Source organism: Erinaceus europaeus, chromosome 18 (genome assembly GCF_950295315.1).
Source record: "Erinaceus europaeus chromosome 18, mEriEur2.1, whole genome shotgun sequence".
In the NCBI taxonomy this organism is placed as follows: Eukaryota; Metazoa; Chordata; class Mammalia; order Eulipotyphla; family Erinaceidae; genus Erinaceus; species Erinaceus europaeus.
This window is the reverse complement of record NC_080179.1, coordinates 243,287-259,985: the sequence shown is the minus strand read 5'-3', so window position 1 is coordinate 259,985 and position 16,699 is coordinate 243,287. Positions and strand designations below refer to the sequence as shown.

Here is a 16,699-nt window from a genome sequence, read left to right as displayed (position 1 = left end):
CTTTACAAAGCAGGATTGGGAACAATGGGTAGAAAAGGTTCCCACAGGACAGCACCAGAATTTAATAGTGAAATTAACCCCACAGTGCCTCCCCACTGGGTCTCTGAATTACCCGGCCAGGAGGCCACTGTGGTTTCCCTGTTCCTTCTTTGCAGGTGTGTCTACTGTCACCAGGTACTGGAGATCAGAGGAGGCAGGCAGTGCTTTTCCACCATAGCTGCTACACCCTAAGGCACAACAGCCTTACTTGATGGAGAGGACTACACAGTACCCAAGATTCTTGCATTCAGAGTCAGGAAAAATGGCTAAGTTGTCTTCTGTAGGGAGGAAAAGTAGTGTTGTTTAAAAAAAAAAAAAAAAAAAAGAGCAGAATGAATTAGTTCCCTATTGTTGCATAATTAATCTCTACAAATTTAGTGGGTTAAGGCAATACACATTCACTGTCTTCACATTACGACTTTGCAGTCCCCAGTGCTGACCAAGCTCACCTGCCGAGCAGCCGGTGGCAAGGCACACAAGAGACCTAGACTTGCAAGCCCCAGGTTCAGTCCCTAGCACGACATATGCCACTCTCTCCCCACCTTCTTGTTAAGAAATCATTTTTAAACAGGTAATCACAAGAAATCCAAGGAAATAGCAAAGTATGGCCCACTTAGGGAGGGGAAAAAAAATTCAACAGTCACTTTGCCCAAAGGTCTCTGGGGTGGGGGTGGGGGTGGGGGTGGGGGTGGGGGTAATGTTCAAGTCCTGGAACAGGACGGCAGAGGAGGACCTACATGGGGTTAGAATGTTGGGTGGAAAACTGACAAACGGGACGCGTGCACCAACTACTGGATTCTATTGCTGACTGTAAACCATGAATCCCCCCCAATAAAGAAAACAGCTTGGAACTGGCGTATTGCACCAAAGTGAAAGACTCTGGGGTGGGTGGGTGGGTGGGGAGAATGCAGGTCCATGAAGGATGATGAATGACATAGTGGGGATTGTATTGTTAAATGGGAAACTGGGGAATGTTATGCATGTACAAACTATTGTATTTACTGTTGAATGTAAAGCATTAATTCCCCAATAAAGAAATAAATTTAAAAAAAAAAAAGAAAAGAGCTGTAAATAAACTTTAGTCTAGGAGGTACATGTAGGAGAGGGAAGAGGAAAGAGATTGGTCTGGATGGCACAGTGGTACACCTTTGGACTTGACGCATGAGGGCCGGAGTTCAATCCCCAGTACGGATCCGCTGGCCATCAGCTCTGGCCCCCCCCACCCCCATGAAGTAAATACCCGCCTCATGAAGTAAGCCTGTAAACAGATAAATAAGTAAATGCAGTGGAGACAGGTCCTTGCTGTGGCGGGACATATAGAAGAAGGTTCCTGGGGTGCTGGTAAGAAGTAATAAATGAAAATTCAACTCTCCAGTAAAAAGAAAGATTAATAGAGTGGGCGAAAAGCATTCAACGTTTTTTGCTGACAAAACTGATACCCACACGCAGAAGAAGGAAGTGGTAATGCAATGTGACACCAGATACAAAAATAAACTCAAGGTACCTTATATATTTAAATGCAAAGCCTGCAACAACACTCTTTAAAAAACGGGGGATCAGACAGCTCACCTGAAAGGTGCCTGCTTTGCCACGCCCTCCGCCCACATTGGAGACACCCAGCCCCCAGGCCCTGGCCCTTACATCACAGAGGATACTAGCTCATTGAAGGAATTCCTTGCTGTGTTCTCTCTGCCTCCCTCTACTTACCTGAAACCCCAACAACAGGTAAAAAGTAGGATAAAAGCTTCACAATGCTGCATTTGGTGGGGATTTCTTGGCTGCAACACAAAAGGCACAGGGAATAAAATAGGCTTCCAGGAGCCGGGCAGTAGCACAGCAGGTTAAGCGCACGTGTCGCAAAGCGCAAGGACTGGCGTAAGGATCCCGGTTCAAGCCTCTGGCTCCCCACCTGCAGGGGGGTCGCTTCAGAGGCGGTGAAGCAGGTCTGCAGGTGTCTGTCTTTCTCTCCCCCTCTCTGTTTTCCCCTCCTCTCTCCATTTATCTCTGTCCTATCCAACAATGATGACATCAACAACAATAATTAAAACAATAAAAACAAGGACAACAAAAAGGAAATAAACACTAAAAAAAAATATATATATATATATATATATATATAGACTTTCTTCCCACATGAAGACCCCCTAATCTTGTCTACTCTACTCTTACCTTTGAGTTTATGTTTATTAAACAATTTATTCTGCCTTATACCTTACTGTCTTTCAGCCACCAAGTTGCAGACACTACCATGACACCATCCTGGCTTCCCTGGGCAGATGGTTCACCAGTGTGTCCTGGAGCCTCCCCTCCCCAGAGCCCTGCCCCACTAGGGACAGACAGACACAGGCTGGGGGTGTGGATCCACCTGCCAACACCCATGTCCAGTGGAGAAGCAATGACAGAAGCCAGAACTCCCACCTTCTGCTCCCCATTGAGAATTCTGGTCCATCCTCCCAGAGGGATAAAGAACAGGGAAGCTTCCAATGGAGGGGTAGGATATGCAACTCTGGTGGTGGGAGCTGTGTGGAATTGTCCCCCTATTATCTCACAACCTTGTTAAACATTAAATCACTAATAAAATTATTTTAAAATTAAAAAGAGACAGAATTTTATGGAAAATTTTACACATCCAAAGGACCTTGTGAGAAAGTAGGAAGGCATCTGGCATGGCTCAGTAGTCTGAATAAAGCCGGAACACCTAAAACTCCAAACAGATGAACCCATGAAAAGTGAGCACAGGTCTCAAACAGATGCATCTCCAAGAGGTCATTAAAATGGTGAGAGATCACCCATTAGGCTTGCTACTATCAAAAATAAACTATTATAGACACGAATGTGGAAAGTCAGAGCCCTGCGGACTGTTTCCCGGAGCACGGAACAGCCAGTCATTGGCGAAGCAGACTAGTCAGTCGCTCCTCAAATTTTCTTCCAAGTCGAATTCCATACGGCCGAACCATTCCAGTTGTGGATATAAGCCCTCCACTGAAAGCAGGATCTCACAAAGATAGCCACACACCCATGTTCATACCAGCATTCTTCACACTAGTGAGAGCACAGTGACTGAAGATGGCAAGTCGTGACCTCTACACGCAGCAGATGTCATTCAGTGTAGCAGAGAAATTCCCTGTGTGCTGTGCAGGGATGAGCACTGAGAACATTATGCCGAGTGAAATAAGCTAATCATAAAGACATAAATACTGTGATTCCACTTACATGAAGCACTCAAAGTGTCAGAACTCTGGACAAGGACTCAGAGACCTGGTAGTAGCCCATGTAGGTGACGGTCTGTCTGTGCTTCAATTTTCCACCTATTAATTTGGAATTGACTTGGCAAGAAATAACACATTGAGATGGCTGGTGTTGTTTTTGTTTGCTTGTTTGTTTTGTTTTTGTTCACCATTGTGCATTGTCCTTTTGACTTCTTCTTCTAGCATTTGCCCTTCTTCCGTAGCCATTCAACAGCGTCAGGTTGAGCCTGATGTCAAGTTTCGAGACCTCCTTTGAATCTGGAGAGGTGGCAGTCGTTGACTATGTGGGTCACAGTCTGTCTGGAGCCGCAGGGGCAGTTCGGGTCGTCTCTGGCTCCCCAGCGATGGAACATAGCGGCGCACCGGCCATGGCCTGTTCGATAGCGATTGAGGAGGGCCCGATCATAACGTGCTAGGTCAGAGCCGGGTTGACGCTCGCAGGGGTCTGTGATGAGGTGTTTGTTCTTGACCTCAGCTGACTGCCAACTCTGTTTCCAAGAGTCTGGAACAGAGAAGTTCAGTGTAGGCGTAGGGGACCAGATTGGGTGACGAGACGTCAAGCGTTGGACAGGGTGGGCGAAGATATCCGCGTATATTGGCAGGTCCGGTCGAGCGTAGACGTGGGAAATGAACTTAGATGATGCCGCATCCCGACGAATATCTGGCGGGGCGATGTTGCTAAGAACTGGCAGCCGTGGAACCGGGGTGGAACGGATGGTTCCAGAAATGATCCTCATGGAGGAATATAATTTGGAATCGACCAAGTGGACATGGGGGCTACGGAACCATCCTGGGGCACAGTATTCTGCAGTGGAATAGCATAATGCCAGAGAGGATGATCGGAGTGTGGCAGCGCTCGCGCCCCATGAGGAGCTGGCCAGTCTTGCAATGATGTGATTCCTCGCGCCCACCTTTGCTGCAGTTTTTATGAGATGTTCGTGAAATGACAGGGTGAGATCGAGAGTAACGCCAAGATAGACTGGCTGGGCTTCATGCCGGATTCTCGTATCACCAAGCTGCACATTAAGCTCACGCGAGGCCGAGGCATGGTGTAGATGGAAAACAGATGATACCGTTTTTGCAGTGCTAGGGATTAGTCGCCATCTTTTACAGTCATCAGATATCAGAGACATGTCTTTCGTGAGTGTTTCCTCGAGGATGTCGAACTTGGATGCCTGAGTTGTCCTTTTGACTAAAATGACACAGCCCTTAAATGTCTTGGTCGGGGCAGAAGGCGCAGCAGCAGAGCAGGCACCTGACCATGCGAGAGGGCTCTGGCTCCGGTTCAGGAGAGACTCCGCAGAGGTGAGCTTATGCCACGTTCTCACCAACACCCCCAACCCCACCCCTCTATCTGGAACAGAAAGAATGAAGGGATCAGCGGGGAGTGGTAGAACTACATATATCAGCCCTGGCACCACAAGAGAGAAAGGAAGGAGGGAAGAAGGGAGGGAAGGAGGGAGAGAGGGAAGGGAGGGAAGGCGGGAGGGAGGGAGGGAGGGAGGGAGGGAAGGCGGGAGGGAGGGAGGGAGGGAGGAAAGGCGGGAGAGAGGGAGGGAGGAAAGGAGGGAGAGAGGGAAGGGAGGGAAGGCGGGAGGGAGGGAGGGAGGGAGGGAGGGAAGGAAGGAAGGAAGGAGGAAGAAGGAGGAAGAGAGGAACCTTTACTTTTTCAGGGGTTGGGGGGCCTTGGTGACTTGGAATCCATTTCCGAAATCACATGAAAAAGACAAAAGCAAATAGAACATCACAGAAAATGGCAGAGCTGTGCTACTGTGAGTCTCATAATTACTTTATGGACAAGCCTCATTGCCTTAGTCTCTAAAATCACTCCCACGCTCACTCAAGTAACTCCTGCCTCTAATTGCTTCTGCATGTTTAGTTTCCTTGTTTATTTGTTAATTTTCTTATTTTCACCTTCTCGGGATCTCTGTTAACGCTTCCATCCCTTATAGCATTTTGAATAATAGTCACTGAGGAAAATACTCAGATCACTAGCTGGTTGAATGTGTCTTCACAACTGCTTGAGAGGCCAAACTAAACTTGAAAATATGAAAAGATTTCCCCAGAGGAGATATTTTGGTTATGTATGTATCTGAGAAATGCTTCAGAATCAAAAATGTGTTCTCGAGTTGGCATATTTTTCTTACTGATGAACAAATACGTCAAATAAACCCAGCGTTTCACTTGACTCAAAAAATCCAACTAAAGCCTGATTCTCTGCACAGAAGAGAAGGTTACGGCATCTGAGTCTCCTGGAGAAGGGAAGGTGATGTGTCGCTGTGTCGTTGAGGTTGTGCCGAGGAGTCTATGTTGTGTTTTACCTGGAGTCACATGGAGGTAACGTGGTGTAGCAATTAGTCTAAGAAGTCTTAAACTGAAATGTAAAAAGACATTGTCCAGTGGAGAAGCGATTACACAAGCCAGAACTCCCACCTTCTGCATCCTATAAAGAATTTGGGTCCGCACTCCCAGAGCGGGGGAAATGATAGACGAAGGTGACCAGAGGGCTCTGAACCCCCACTTCATATTTGATTCATCTGGCCAGCTTTGTGGGTCTTCTCCGCTGATGGTATAGGAAAACAGCAAATAAAGAAATATAACTATACATCTTTCTACTTGTGGAGTTCTAGAGATTTTATTTTATGTATTTGTGTCTTTTTATGATGGAGGGCAAGAAAGAGACGGAAGGAGAAATAGAGACAAGGAGAGATACCACAGCACCTCTCCACTTTTCATGAGGCTTCCCCTCAGCATAGTGCGCCCATGTGGTACCTGGGGGCTCCAAGGCAGCGGGCTATCTCACATCTTCTATTTGAGATATTTTGAAAGGAAGTTTCATGGGCCAGCAAAATAGCACACCTGGTAATGCACCTAATTTGTTGTGTGCTTAACCCAAGTCACATTGGAGTGAGCTTCCAAAGGTGCTGTGGTCTCTCTCTCTCCTTTCTCTCTCTCTCTCTCTCTCTCTCTCTCATTCTTCCTGTATAAAAAAGTCATCCTGTACCACTGAAGTCTTCATGGGGGGGGGGGAAGAAAGATTTAGTAGTTTTTTACTATAATTATTTCACCAAGATATCCAAGTTATACTTTGAGCTCAATTTTAATGTTTAAACTTTTTTTTTAAAAGATTTTATTTATTTATTAATGAGAAAGACAGGAGAGAGAAAGAACCAGACATCAGTCTGGCACATGTGCTGCCAGGGATCAAACTCAGGACCTCATGCTTGAGAGTCCAAAGCCTTATCACAGCGCCACCTCCCGGACCACAATGTTTAAACTTTTTAAAAAGATTTTATTGACTTGTACATAATTTTAATGTTTTTAATGTAACACACACAAATACTAACATACGTGTGTGTGTGTGTGTGTGTGTGTGTGTGTGTGTGTAGAGAGAGTTACCAGCATTGTAAAGATAGGTACAGTCTGTGCCCAAATATAAATAGGGATATCTGCAAAGGAGTCAGAGAATCTTTTCTATAAAGTAACTGATTTCAAGACATGTCTTAAAAAATCAATTGTTTAATGACTTAGGAAGTGGAGCAAGAGAGAAACTTTTGGTGCCTCTAGTGGCAAGTTCCGAGTTCAGTCCTGGACACTGCATGTGCTAGAGCTGTACTCTGATTCACTGTCATTAACTAATAAACATTTCAGAAAAGTATTGTTTAGAATTCAATGTCTATGGAAATAGTTTGATTTTCTTTAGTTTACTTGCTCACCAGAAATCTTCTACATTTTGGGGGGCCTGCTGGTGGCACACCCAGTAAGTGCATAGTACTATCTGAGTGTCCTTTGACAAGTGAAGAAATGTGTGTGTGTGTGTGTGTGTTTCTATAGCAGCATTATTCAGACAGGACAGTGGAAACTCATTATATGGTTGAACTTTGAAGGTACTGAATTAAGGAAAACAAGTCAGAGGAAAAATACCAACTACGTTAACACAAAACATACTTTAATCTTAGAAATATAAAGAGGTGTAAAACTGTCGCGCATTGACTTGATTTATTTATTTATCCTCCAGGGTTATTGCTGGGGCTCAGTGGCTGCACCACAAAACCACTGCTCCTGGAAGCCGTTTTTTCCCCTTTTGTTGCCCTTGTTGTTTTTATCATTGTTGTGGTTATTATTGTTGTTGTCACTGTTGTTGGATAGGACAGAGAGAAATGGAGAGAGGAGGGGAAGACAGAGAGGGGGAGAGACAGACAGACACCTGCAGACCTGCTTCACCGCCTGGGAAGCGACTCCCCTGCAGGTGGGGAGCCGGGGACTCAAACCAGGATCCTTACGCTGGTCCTTGTGCTTTGCGCCACCTGCGCTTAACCCGCTGCGCTACTGCCCGACTCCCAATGACCTTATTTTTATGCTAAAAGAACAATGTGAAATATCTTTGTGGTCACAAAATTTAGTTGGTGACATTAAGTGACAACAGCCTTATAAGAATATCGTTGGGGGGGGCCAGGTGGTGGCACCTGATTGAGCACACATGTTAGAATGTGCAAGGACCCAGGTTCAAGCCCCTGGTACCCACCTGGAGGGGGAAAGCTTTGTGAGTGGTGAAACAGGGTGTAAGTGTCTCTCTGTCTCTCTCTCCCACTTTATCACCTTTCCTCTCGACTTCTGACTGTCTCTATCCAATAAATAAAGGTAATAAAAAATTAAAAAAACAAAACACCAATATTGTTGGGGCCAGGCAGTGGTGCACCTGGTTGAGCACACAAATTACTCTGAGCTAAGGACCCAGGTTTGAGCCACCCCCACCACAAGGGGAGTGGTGAAACAGGTCTGAGGTGTCTTTGTATAACTCTTCCTCTCTATCTCCTCCTCCCATTTCAATTTCTTGACTCTGCCATCTACCCCTAAAGGGTGTAGTGAGTCTGCCTGTCCGCCTGTCTACCCCTAAAGGGTGTGAGTCTGTGAACCAGGGTCCTTATGCCAGTCCTTGTGCTGTGCGCCACCTGCACTTAACCCGCTGCGCTGCTGCCCGGCTCCCATGATGGTTACTCTTACTGCTGTGACTCGCAACCTGCCTCTTCACCCTGAGACGGCGACCAGACGACCAGAGGAGCCAATTTTATGTCCGCGCTCAGAGAACTAGAAGCCAGAGCTGGATCACCGCACTCACAGGAGGGGAGCTGCTGCCCGGGCAGGGGCAGGGCAGGGCAGGGGCAGGGCAGGCTGAGCGGGTGCAGGGCAGGGGCAGGGCAGGGCAGGGGCAGGGCAGGTGCAGGGGCAGGGCAGATGCAGGTGCAAGGCAGGCCGAGCGGGTGCAGGGCAGGGCAGGGCAGGGCAGGTGCAGGGCAGGTGCAGGCCAGGCCGGGCAGGTGCAGGGCAGGCCGAGCGGGTGCAGGGCAGGGCAGATGCAGGGCAGGTGCAGGGCAGGGCAGGGCAGGTGCAGGGGCAGGTGCAGGGCAGGGGCAGGGGCAGGGGCAGGGCAGGGGCCGGGGCAGGGGCAGGGCAGGGGCAGGGCAGGGGCAGGGCAGGGGCAGGGGCAGGGCAGGTGCAGGGCAGGGGCCGGGGCAGGGGCAGGGCAGGTGCAGGGCAGGGCAGGGGCAGGGGCAGGGGCAGGGGCAGGTGCAGGGCAGGTGCAGGGGCCGGGGCAGGGGCAGGTGCAGGGGCCGGGGCAGGGGCAGGGCAGGGCAGGTGCAGGGGCCGGGGCAGGGGCCAGGGCAGGGGCAGGGCAGGGCAGGGGCAGGGCAGGGGCAGGGCAGGGCCGGGGCAGGGGCAGGGGCAGGGCAGGGGCCGGGGCAGGGGCAGGGCAGGGGCAGGGCAGGTGCAGGGCAGGTGCAGGTGCAGGGGCCGGGGCCGGGGCAGGGGCCAGGGCAGGGGCAGGGCAGGGCAGGGCCGGGGCAGGGGCAGGGGCAGGGCAGGGGCCGGGGCAGGGGCAGGGCAGGTGCAGGTGTAGGGGCAGGGGCAGGGCAGGGGCAGGGCAGGGCAGGGGCCGGGGCAGGGGCAGGGGCAGGGCAGGGCCGGGGCAGGGCAGGTGCAGGTGTAGGGGCAGGGGCAGGGCAGGGCAGGGCAGGGCAGGGCCGGGGCAGGGGCAGGGGCAGGGCAGGTGCAGGTGTAGGGGCAGGGGCAGGGCAGGGGCAGGGCAGGGGCAGGGCAGGGCAGGGCCGGGGCAGGGGCAGGGCAGGGGCAGGGCAGGGCAGGTGCAGGTGTAGGGGCCGGGGCAGGGCAGGGGCAGGGCAGGTGCAGGTGTAGGGGCCGGGGCAGGGGCAGGGGCAGGGCAGGTGCAGGTGTAGGGGCAGGGGCAGGGCAGGGCAGGGCAGGGCAGGGGCAGGGCAGGGCAGGGCCGGGGCAGGGGCAGGGCAGGGGCAGGGCAGGGCAGGTGCAGGTGTAGGGGCAGGGGCAGGGCAGGGGCAGGGCAGGGCCGGGGCAGGGGCAGGGCAGGGGCAGGGCAGGGCAGGGGCCGGGGCAGGGGCAGGGGCAGGGCAGGTGCAGGTGTAGGGGCAGGGGCAGGGCAGGGGCAGGGCAGGGCAGGGCCGGGGCAGGGGCAGGGCAGGGGCAGGTGCAGGGGCCGGGGCAGGGGCAGGGCAGGGCAGGGGCCGGGGCAGGTGTAGGGGCAGGGCAGGGGCAGGGCAGGGGCAGGGCAGGGCAGGGGCCGGGGCAGGTGTAGGGGCAGGGCAGGGGCAGGGCAGGGGCAGGGCAGGGCAGGGGTCGGGGCAGGTGTAGGGGCAGGGCAGGGGCAGGGCAGGGGCAGGGCAGGGCAGGGGCCGGGGCAGGTGTAGGGGCAGGGCAGGGGCAGGGCAGGGCAGGGGCCGGGGCAGGGGCAGGGCAGGGGCCGGGGCAGGGGCCGGGGCAGGGGCAGGGCAGGGCAGGGGCCGGGGCAGGTGTAGGGGCAGGGCAGGGGCAGGGCAGGGGCAGGGCAGGGCAGGGGGCGGGGCCGGGGCAGGGGCAGGGCAGGGGCAGGGGGCAGGTGCAGGTGTAGGGGCAGGGCAGGGGCAGGGCAGGGCAGGGGCAGGGGCAGGTGTAGGGGCAGGGCAGGGGCAGGGCAGGGCAGGGGCCGGGGCAGGTGTAGGGGCAGGGCAGGGGCAGGGCAGGGGCAGGGCAGGGCAGGGGCAGGTGTAGGGGCAGGGCAGGGCAGGGGCAGGGCAGGGCAGGGCAGGGCAGGGGCAGGGCAGGGCAGGGCCGGGGCAGGGGCAGGGCAGGGGCAGGGCAGGGCAGGTGCAGGTGTAGGGGCAGGGGCAGGGCAGGGGCAGGGCAGGGCCGGGGCAGGGGCAGGGCAGGGGCAGGGCAGGGCAGGGGCCGGGGCAGGGGCAGGGGCAGGGCAGGTGCAGGTGTAGGGGCAGGGGCAGGGCAGGGGCAGGGCAGGGCAGGGCCGGGGCAGGGGCAGGGCAGGGGCAGGTGCAGGGGCCGGGGCAGGGGCAGGGCAGGGCAGGGGCCGGGGCAGGTGTAGGGGCAGGGCAGGGGCAGGGCAGGGGCAGGGCAGGGCAGGGGCCGGGGCAGGTGTAGGGGCAGGGCAGGGGCAGGGCAGGGCAGGGGCAGGGGCAGGTGTAGGGGCAGGGCAGGGGCAGGGCAGGGCAGGGGCCGGGGCAGGGGCAGGGGCAGGTGTAGGGGCAGGGCAGGGGCAGGGCAGGGCAGGGGCCGGGGCAGGTGTAGGGGCAGGGCAGGGGCAGGGCAGGGGCAGGGGCCGGGGCAGGTGTAGGGGCAGGGCAGGGGCAGGGCAGGGGCAGGGCAGGGCAGGGGCAGGGGCAGGTGTAGGGGCAGGGCAGGGGCAGGGCAGGGCAGGGGCAGGGGCAGGTGTAGGGGCAGGGCAGGGGCAGGGCAGGGCAGGGGCCGGGGCAGGTGTAGGGGCAGGGCAGGGGCAGGGCAGGGGCAGGGCAGGGCAGGGGCAGGGGCAGGTGTAGGGGCAGGGCAGGGCAGGGGCAGGGCAGGGCCCGCGCTCCGCGCACCCGCCGCCCTCCCGCAGAGGCTCGTGGGAAGCGGGTCCCAGCACCCGGTGCAGCGCAGACCCGACCGCGGGCCGACTCGTCACGTCGGTCGCACCTGCAGCTGCCGGCAGGTTCGCGGGGCCCCGGGCTAACGGCACCTGGCCCAGCGCGCAGGACCCGGGTTCGAGCCCCGGCCCCCAGCTGCAGGGAGCTTCAGGAGGGCGCGGCCGGGCTGCGGGCCTCTGCCTGTCGGTCCTCTGGGTGTGCGCACAGGCTGTCGCCGTGCGGGAAGAACCGTCTCTGCGCACACGGGCTGCCAGGGAGCGACGGGCGGCCTCACGGTCCGCCAGACGGTCCTCTCCTCTCGGGTCTCCCCGCTCCAGGCCTGCGCGGGTCCCACACCCCGGCCCCGCAGTGAGCCCGCCGCGCGGGCGGGAACTACATGTCCCGGCATGCCGCGCGCGAGCACAATGGGCGCCGTGTCGTCATCGAGTCGCGGCGCCGCGCTCGCGCTCCCCGACTTCCGGCCTGGTCCCTCCTGGCGGGCATGCTGGGCCGAGACCGCGCTGTTCCCGGCATGCCTTGCGGGAGCCGCGCTTGCGCACTGGAGCCGGCGCGCCGGGGCGGGTGCGGAGCGTCTGGGAGCCGCGGGAGCCGCAGCTGCGGGCGGCCACGCTGAGTGCTGAGTGCGGGTGAGCCTGGGCCCGGGAGGCCGCCACCTGCCGCTCCCTGCCGGGCGGACCGACAGACGGACGGCCCCGCGGGCAGCGTCTGTCAGCCCCGGACATGATTCTGTCTAGTGCACCTGCGGGACGGACAGACGGACGGACGGCCCCGCGGGCAGCGTCTGTCAGCCCAGACATGATTCTCTCTAGTGCACCTGCGGGACGGACAGACGGACGGACGGCCCCGCGGGCAGCGTCTGTCAGCCCCGGACATGATTCTGTTTACTGCACCTGCGGGACAGACAGACGGATGGACGGCCACCGGGCAGCATCTGTCAGCCGGGACATGATTCTCTCTAGTGCACCTGCGGGACAGACAGATGGACAGACGGACGGACGGCCCGCGGGCAGTGTCTGTCAGCCGGGACATGATTCTGGTTAGTGCACCTGCCGGATGGACAGACAGACGGACGGCCACGTGGGCAGTGTCTGTCAGCCCAGACATGATTCTTTCTAGTGCACCTGCGGGACAGACGGACAGACAGACGGCCACTGGGCAGCACTGTCGTACACGCACACACAGGCACACACACATGCGCGCGCACACATATGCGCACACACGGGCAGGCACACACACAGGCACGCACACACATGCACACACACAGGCACGCACACACAGGCACACACACATGCGCGCGCACACATATGCACACACACAGGCATACACAGGCAGGCACACACAGGCACACACACATGCGCGCGCACACATATGCACACACACATGCACACACAGGCACGCACACACAGGCACACACACATGCGCGCGCACACATATGCACACACACAGGCACACACAGGCACGCACACACAGGCACACACACATGCGCGCGCACACATATGCACACACACAGGCACACACAGGCACGCACACACAGGCACACACACATGCGCGCGCACACATATGCACACACACATGCACACACAGGCACGCACACACAGGCACACACACATGCGCGCGCACACATATGCACACACACAGGCATACACAGGCAGGCACACACATGCACACACACAGGCATGCACACACATGCACACACAGGCAGGCACACACACACATGCACACACAGGCAGACACATGCACACACACACATGCACACACACTGCTTTTCGCTCCATTGCTTATGCCCGCTGTCCTCTGCCGTGCACCAACCAGAAGCCCTTTGAGTGACAGAAGGGAAAAGTGAACAGAAGTCAGTTTTTCCCACAGCGGCAGACGGACGGTAGCGGCGACTCGCCGGGATCTCTCTGACCTTTTCCTTACTTGTCAGGTGCTGGTGACCCTGGTGCTTTTTAAAGCTTACTATTGTGCCTTTCCATACGTATTCCGCCAGGGTTCTTGGAGCTCACACGCTGGAAGCCGTCTTCTTCCTCCTCCCCACCCTCCTTTTATTTTATAGGACAGAGAAACCAAGAGAGGAGGAGGAAGGACACCTGCGCCGCCTTCCCGCTCCTGTCGGGCCGAGGCTTGAGCCCGGGCTCTGCACGTGGGGGCTCCACTTGGAGCAGATGGAGGGGCGACCAGTAGACCGCCCAGCCTTCTGGAAGGGGTGGGGAGGGCAGGTGCCCTAAGTCCTGTCCTTGGCTAGGAAAGTGGAAATCTGCCCAGAAACTCCTTGCCGACACTGCGAGGCGGGGGTAGGTGGCCTCATGGTTCTGCAGAGACGCTCCTGCCGGAGGCCCCAAAGTCCCAGGTTCAGTCCCCCGCACCCCAGAAGCCAGAGCTGAGCAGGCCGCAGGCCAAAAAGAAAGCGCTGCCCGAGGTCTGCAGCCCAGGGTGTGCCGGCCGCTCAGGAGGAGGGCAAGTGAGCGAGCAAGACGCCGCCCTGCTCGAGCTGCACACACCGGGCCGGCTTGTCTTCAGGCCGGCCCGCACCAGACGAGGGGCAGACGGTCCCAGGACGATGCGCCCACGTGGCGTCGCCCATGGCTGGCCCCACGTCTCCCACCTGCCTTCCTGCAACCGCCTGCAGCCTCAGCCCTGGCTTCTGGACTGCAGCGACTCTGCTGGCACTTGACCGACCGGACCGGCCCGTCTGGTAGCGTGAGCGAGACCCCGAGTCTGGCTGCGTTCAGAGACGTGAATGAGCCTCCCAGCGCTGTGCGTCTTGTTACTTTCTCCTCTGCTAACTCCTGCGGGCTAGAGACGGACTGGGTCCTTGGCCATTGTAGCGTGTGTGCTCCACTACCCTGGCTGTGTATCTTAAGAGTTCACTGATTCTGCATATCCCCCTCGGGGTAAATGACAATGGGAAAAGAGATGAATAGAAGAGGGGTTTTGTCTGCTCGCTCTTTCCCATGTTCTGAAACTGCCAGCAATAAATATGTCAAAAGCAACAAAGAGATAATAACAGAGACACTTTGTTTTCAGGCGCATAAGAGAGAACTTCTCGACAGGACCATTAAGAGTAAAAACGGGAGTCGGGTGGTAGCGCAGTTAAGCGCACGTGGCACAAAGCGCAAGGACTGGCTAAGGATGCCGGTTCAAGCCCCCCCGGCTCCCCACCTGCAGGGGAGTCGCTTCACAGGCGGTGAAGCAGGTCTGCAGGTGTCTGTCTTTCTCTCCCCCTCTCTGTCTGCCCCTCCTCTCTCCCATTTCTCTTTCCTATCCTACAATGACGACATCAATAATAACTACAACAATACAACAAGGGCAACAAAATAGAATAAATAAATAAGAAAAAGTAAAAACGGAGTCAGGCGGTAACAGGTTAAGCGCAGGTGGCTCAAAGCACAAGGACCGGCCTAAGGATCCCGGTTCGAGCCCCTGGCTCCCCACCTGCAGGGGAGTAGCTTCACAGGCGGTGAAGCAGGTCTGCAGGTGTCTGTCTTTCTCTCCCCATCTGTCTTCCCCTCCTCTCTCCATTTCTCTCTGTCCTATCCAACAACAATGACAACAACAACAATAATAACCACAACAGTGATTAAAAAAAAAAAAACAAGGGCAATAAAAGGGGGAAAAATGGCCTCCAGGAGCAGTGGATTCGTGGTGTAGGCACCGAGCCCCAGCAATAACCCTGGAGGAAAAAAAAAACCCAAAAACTGGCAACTGGGGATGGTGGGAAAGTGGGGCTGAAACACCGAGTTCCAGGAGTAACCCTGATGGCTGAAATTAATAAAGCAAAATTAGATTATTTTCATTTGTTTCTAAATCCCATATCTAAGTAATGCCATATGGCATTTTTTTCTTTGACTTGTTTTCCTTAATTCAATACCCTCAAAGTCCACCATGTAGTGCAAGCAGCAGAATTTCCGTTCTGCCTGAATAATGTTGATATATAAATATGCAGACACGGGCCAGGTGGTGGGGCGCCTGGCTGAGCACACTACAATGTGCAAGGATCTGGGTTCAAGCCCCTGGTCCCCACCTGCAGGGGAAAGCTTCACGAGTGGTGAAGCAGGGCTGCAGGGGTCTCCCTCTCTGTTTCCCCTCTCCTCTCAATTTCTGACTGTCTCTGTCCAATCAATCAATAAAAAATCTAATAAGTAAATACACACTAATTGTGCACTGTAGTGTGTGCTCAGCCAGGCGCCCCACCACCTGGCCCCCGTGTCTGTATATTTATTCACCAACGTTATTCAGGCAGAACGGAAATTCTGCCGCTTGCACTACTTGGTGGACTTTGAGGGTATTGAATTAAGGAAAATAATACATGCACACACAACTTCTTCATCTGTCGAGGGACACTCAGATTACTTTCATATATTGGTGACTGAGGCTGTGTTGAATGTGGGTTTTCAGATGTCTCTTCCAGATACAGGTTTAGTTCCTGTGGGTATAGCCAGGAGTGGGGTGACTGGAATCGTGAAGCCGCTTTTCTCTGTGTCATCCTCGCACACGGAGCAGACCTTACTTGCGGTGCCCTCTCTCGGTGGGGAAGGAGGGAAGGTGGGGAAGGGGTTGTGAATGACAAGTTGGCTCTTCAAGCGCCTGCTCACACCTGATTGACCCAAGTGCGATGCCCGGCATTCCCGAGCTCCTGGGCACTGTGTGTGTTCAGAGGAATGAACCTAGGGCCTCAGGCACACATACCACTCACTCCTTGGCTGAAGATTTAGAGTGCGTGTGTGTGTGCGTGCGCGTGTGCATGCATGTGTGTGTGTGTGCACGCACACTGCCTGGGTCATCGTGTGTGTGTGTGTGTGTGTGCGCACGCACGTGTGTGCACACTACCTGGGTCATCTGTGTGTGTGTGCGCGTGCATGTGTGCGCACACTACCTGGGTCATTGTGTGTGTGCATGTGTGTGCACACTACCTGGGTCATCGTGTGTGTGTGTGCGCACACTACCTGGGTCATCTCTGTGTGTGTGCGCGTGCATGTGTGTGCACACTACCTGGGTCATCGCGCGTGTGTGTATGCATGCGTGTGCGTGCACACTACCTGGGTCATCGTGTGTGTGTGTTTGCGTGCACACACTACCTGGGTCATTGTGTGTGCATGTGTGTGCACACTACCTGGGTCATCGTGTGTGTGTGCACACTACCTGGGTCATCGTGTGTGTGTGCACACTACCTGGGTCGTGTGTGTGTGTGTGTGTGTGTGTGTGCGCACTACCTGGGTCATCTCTGTGTGTGTGCGCGTGCATGTGTGCGCACACTACCTGGGTCATTGTGTGTGTGCACACTACCTGGGTCATTGCGCGTGTGTGTATGTATGCGTGTGCGTGCACACTACCTGGGTCATTGTGTGTGCGCGTGTGTGCGTGTGTGCACGCACACTACCTGGATCATTGCTAGGGCACCGCAGCTGCGTGATACTTACACTCTCCGCAGAGCTTTTGTTGTTACCAAGCCAGAGGAGACACTGCACACAGCCCCAGCCT

The 16,699-nt window shown here is 55.9% G+C and overlaps 1 protein-coding gene and 1 long non-coding RNA gene across 3 annotated transcripts in view; one reads left to right on the top strand and one right to left on the bottom strand.

Annotated features, from left to right (window-relative positions):
• Positions 1-127: 127 nt before the first annotated feature.
• LOC132534228 (uncharacterized) lies at positions 128-8,427 on the bottom strand. 2 transcript variants are annotated; one of them, XR_009545896.1, is made up of 2 exons: positions 8,292-8,427; positions 128-1,817 (listed from the first exon to the last, which is right to left on the bottom strand). It is a non-coding gene; the product is annotated as an uncharacterized LOC132534228 (long non-coding RNA). The 2 variants fall into 2 exon arrangements; XR_009545897.1 differs by lacking the exon at positions 8,292-8,427 and adding an exon at positions 3,056-3,453.
• Positions 8,428-11,714: 3,287 nt separating this feature from the next.
• The window catches only part of CCDC150 (coiled-coil domain containing 150), a 73,777-nt gene continuing 68,792 nt past the window's right edge, over positions 11,715-16,699 (top strand). The window contains exon 1 of the mRNA XM_060177534.1: positions 11,715-11,844. The gene's annotated coding sequence lies outside the window, so the exon portion shown is untranslated. The remainder of the gene's footprint in view (positions 11,845-16,699) is intronic.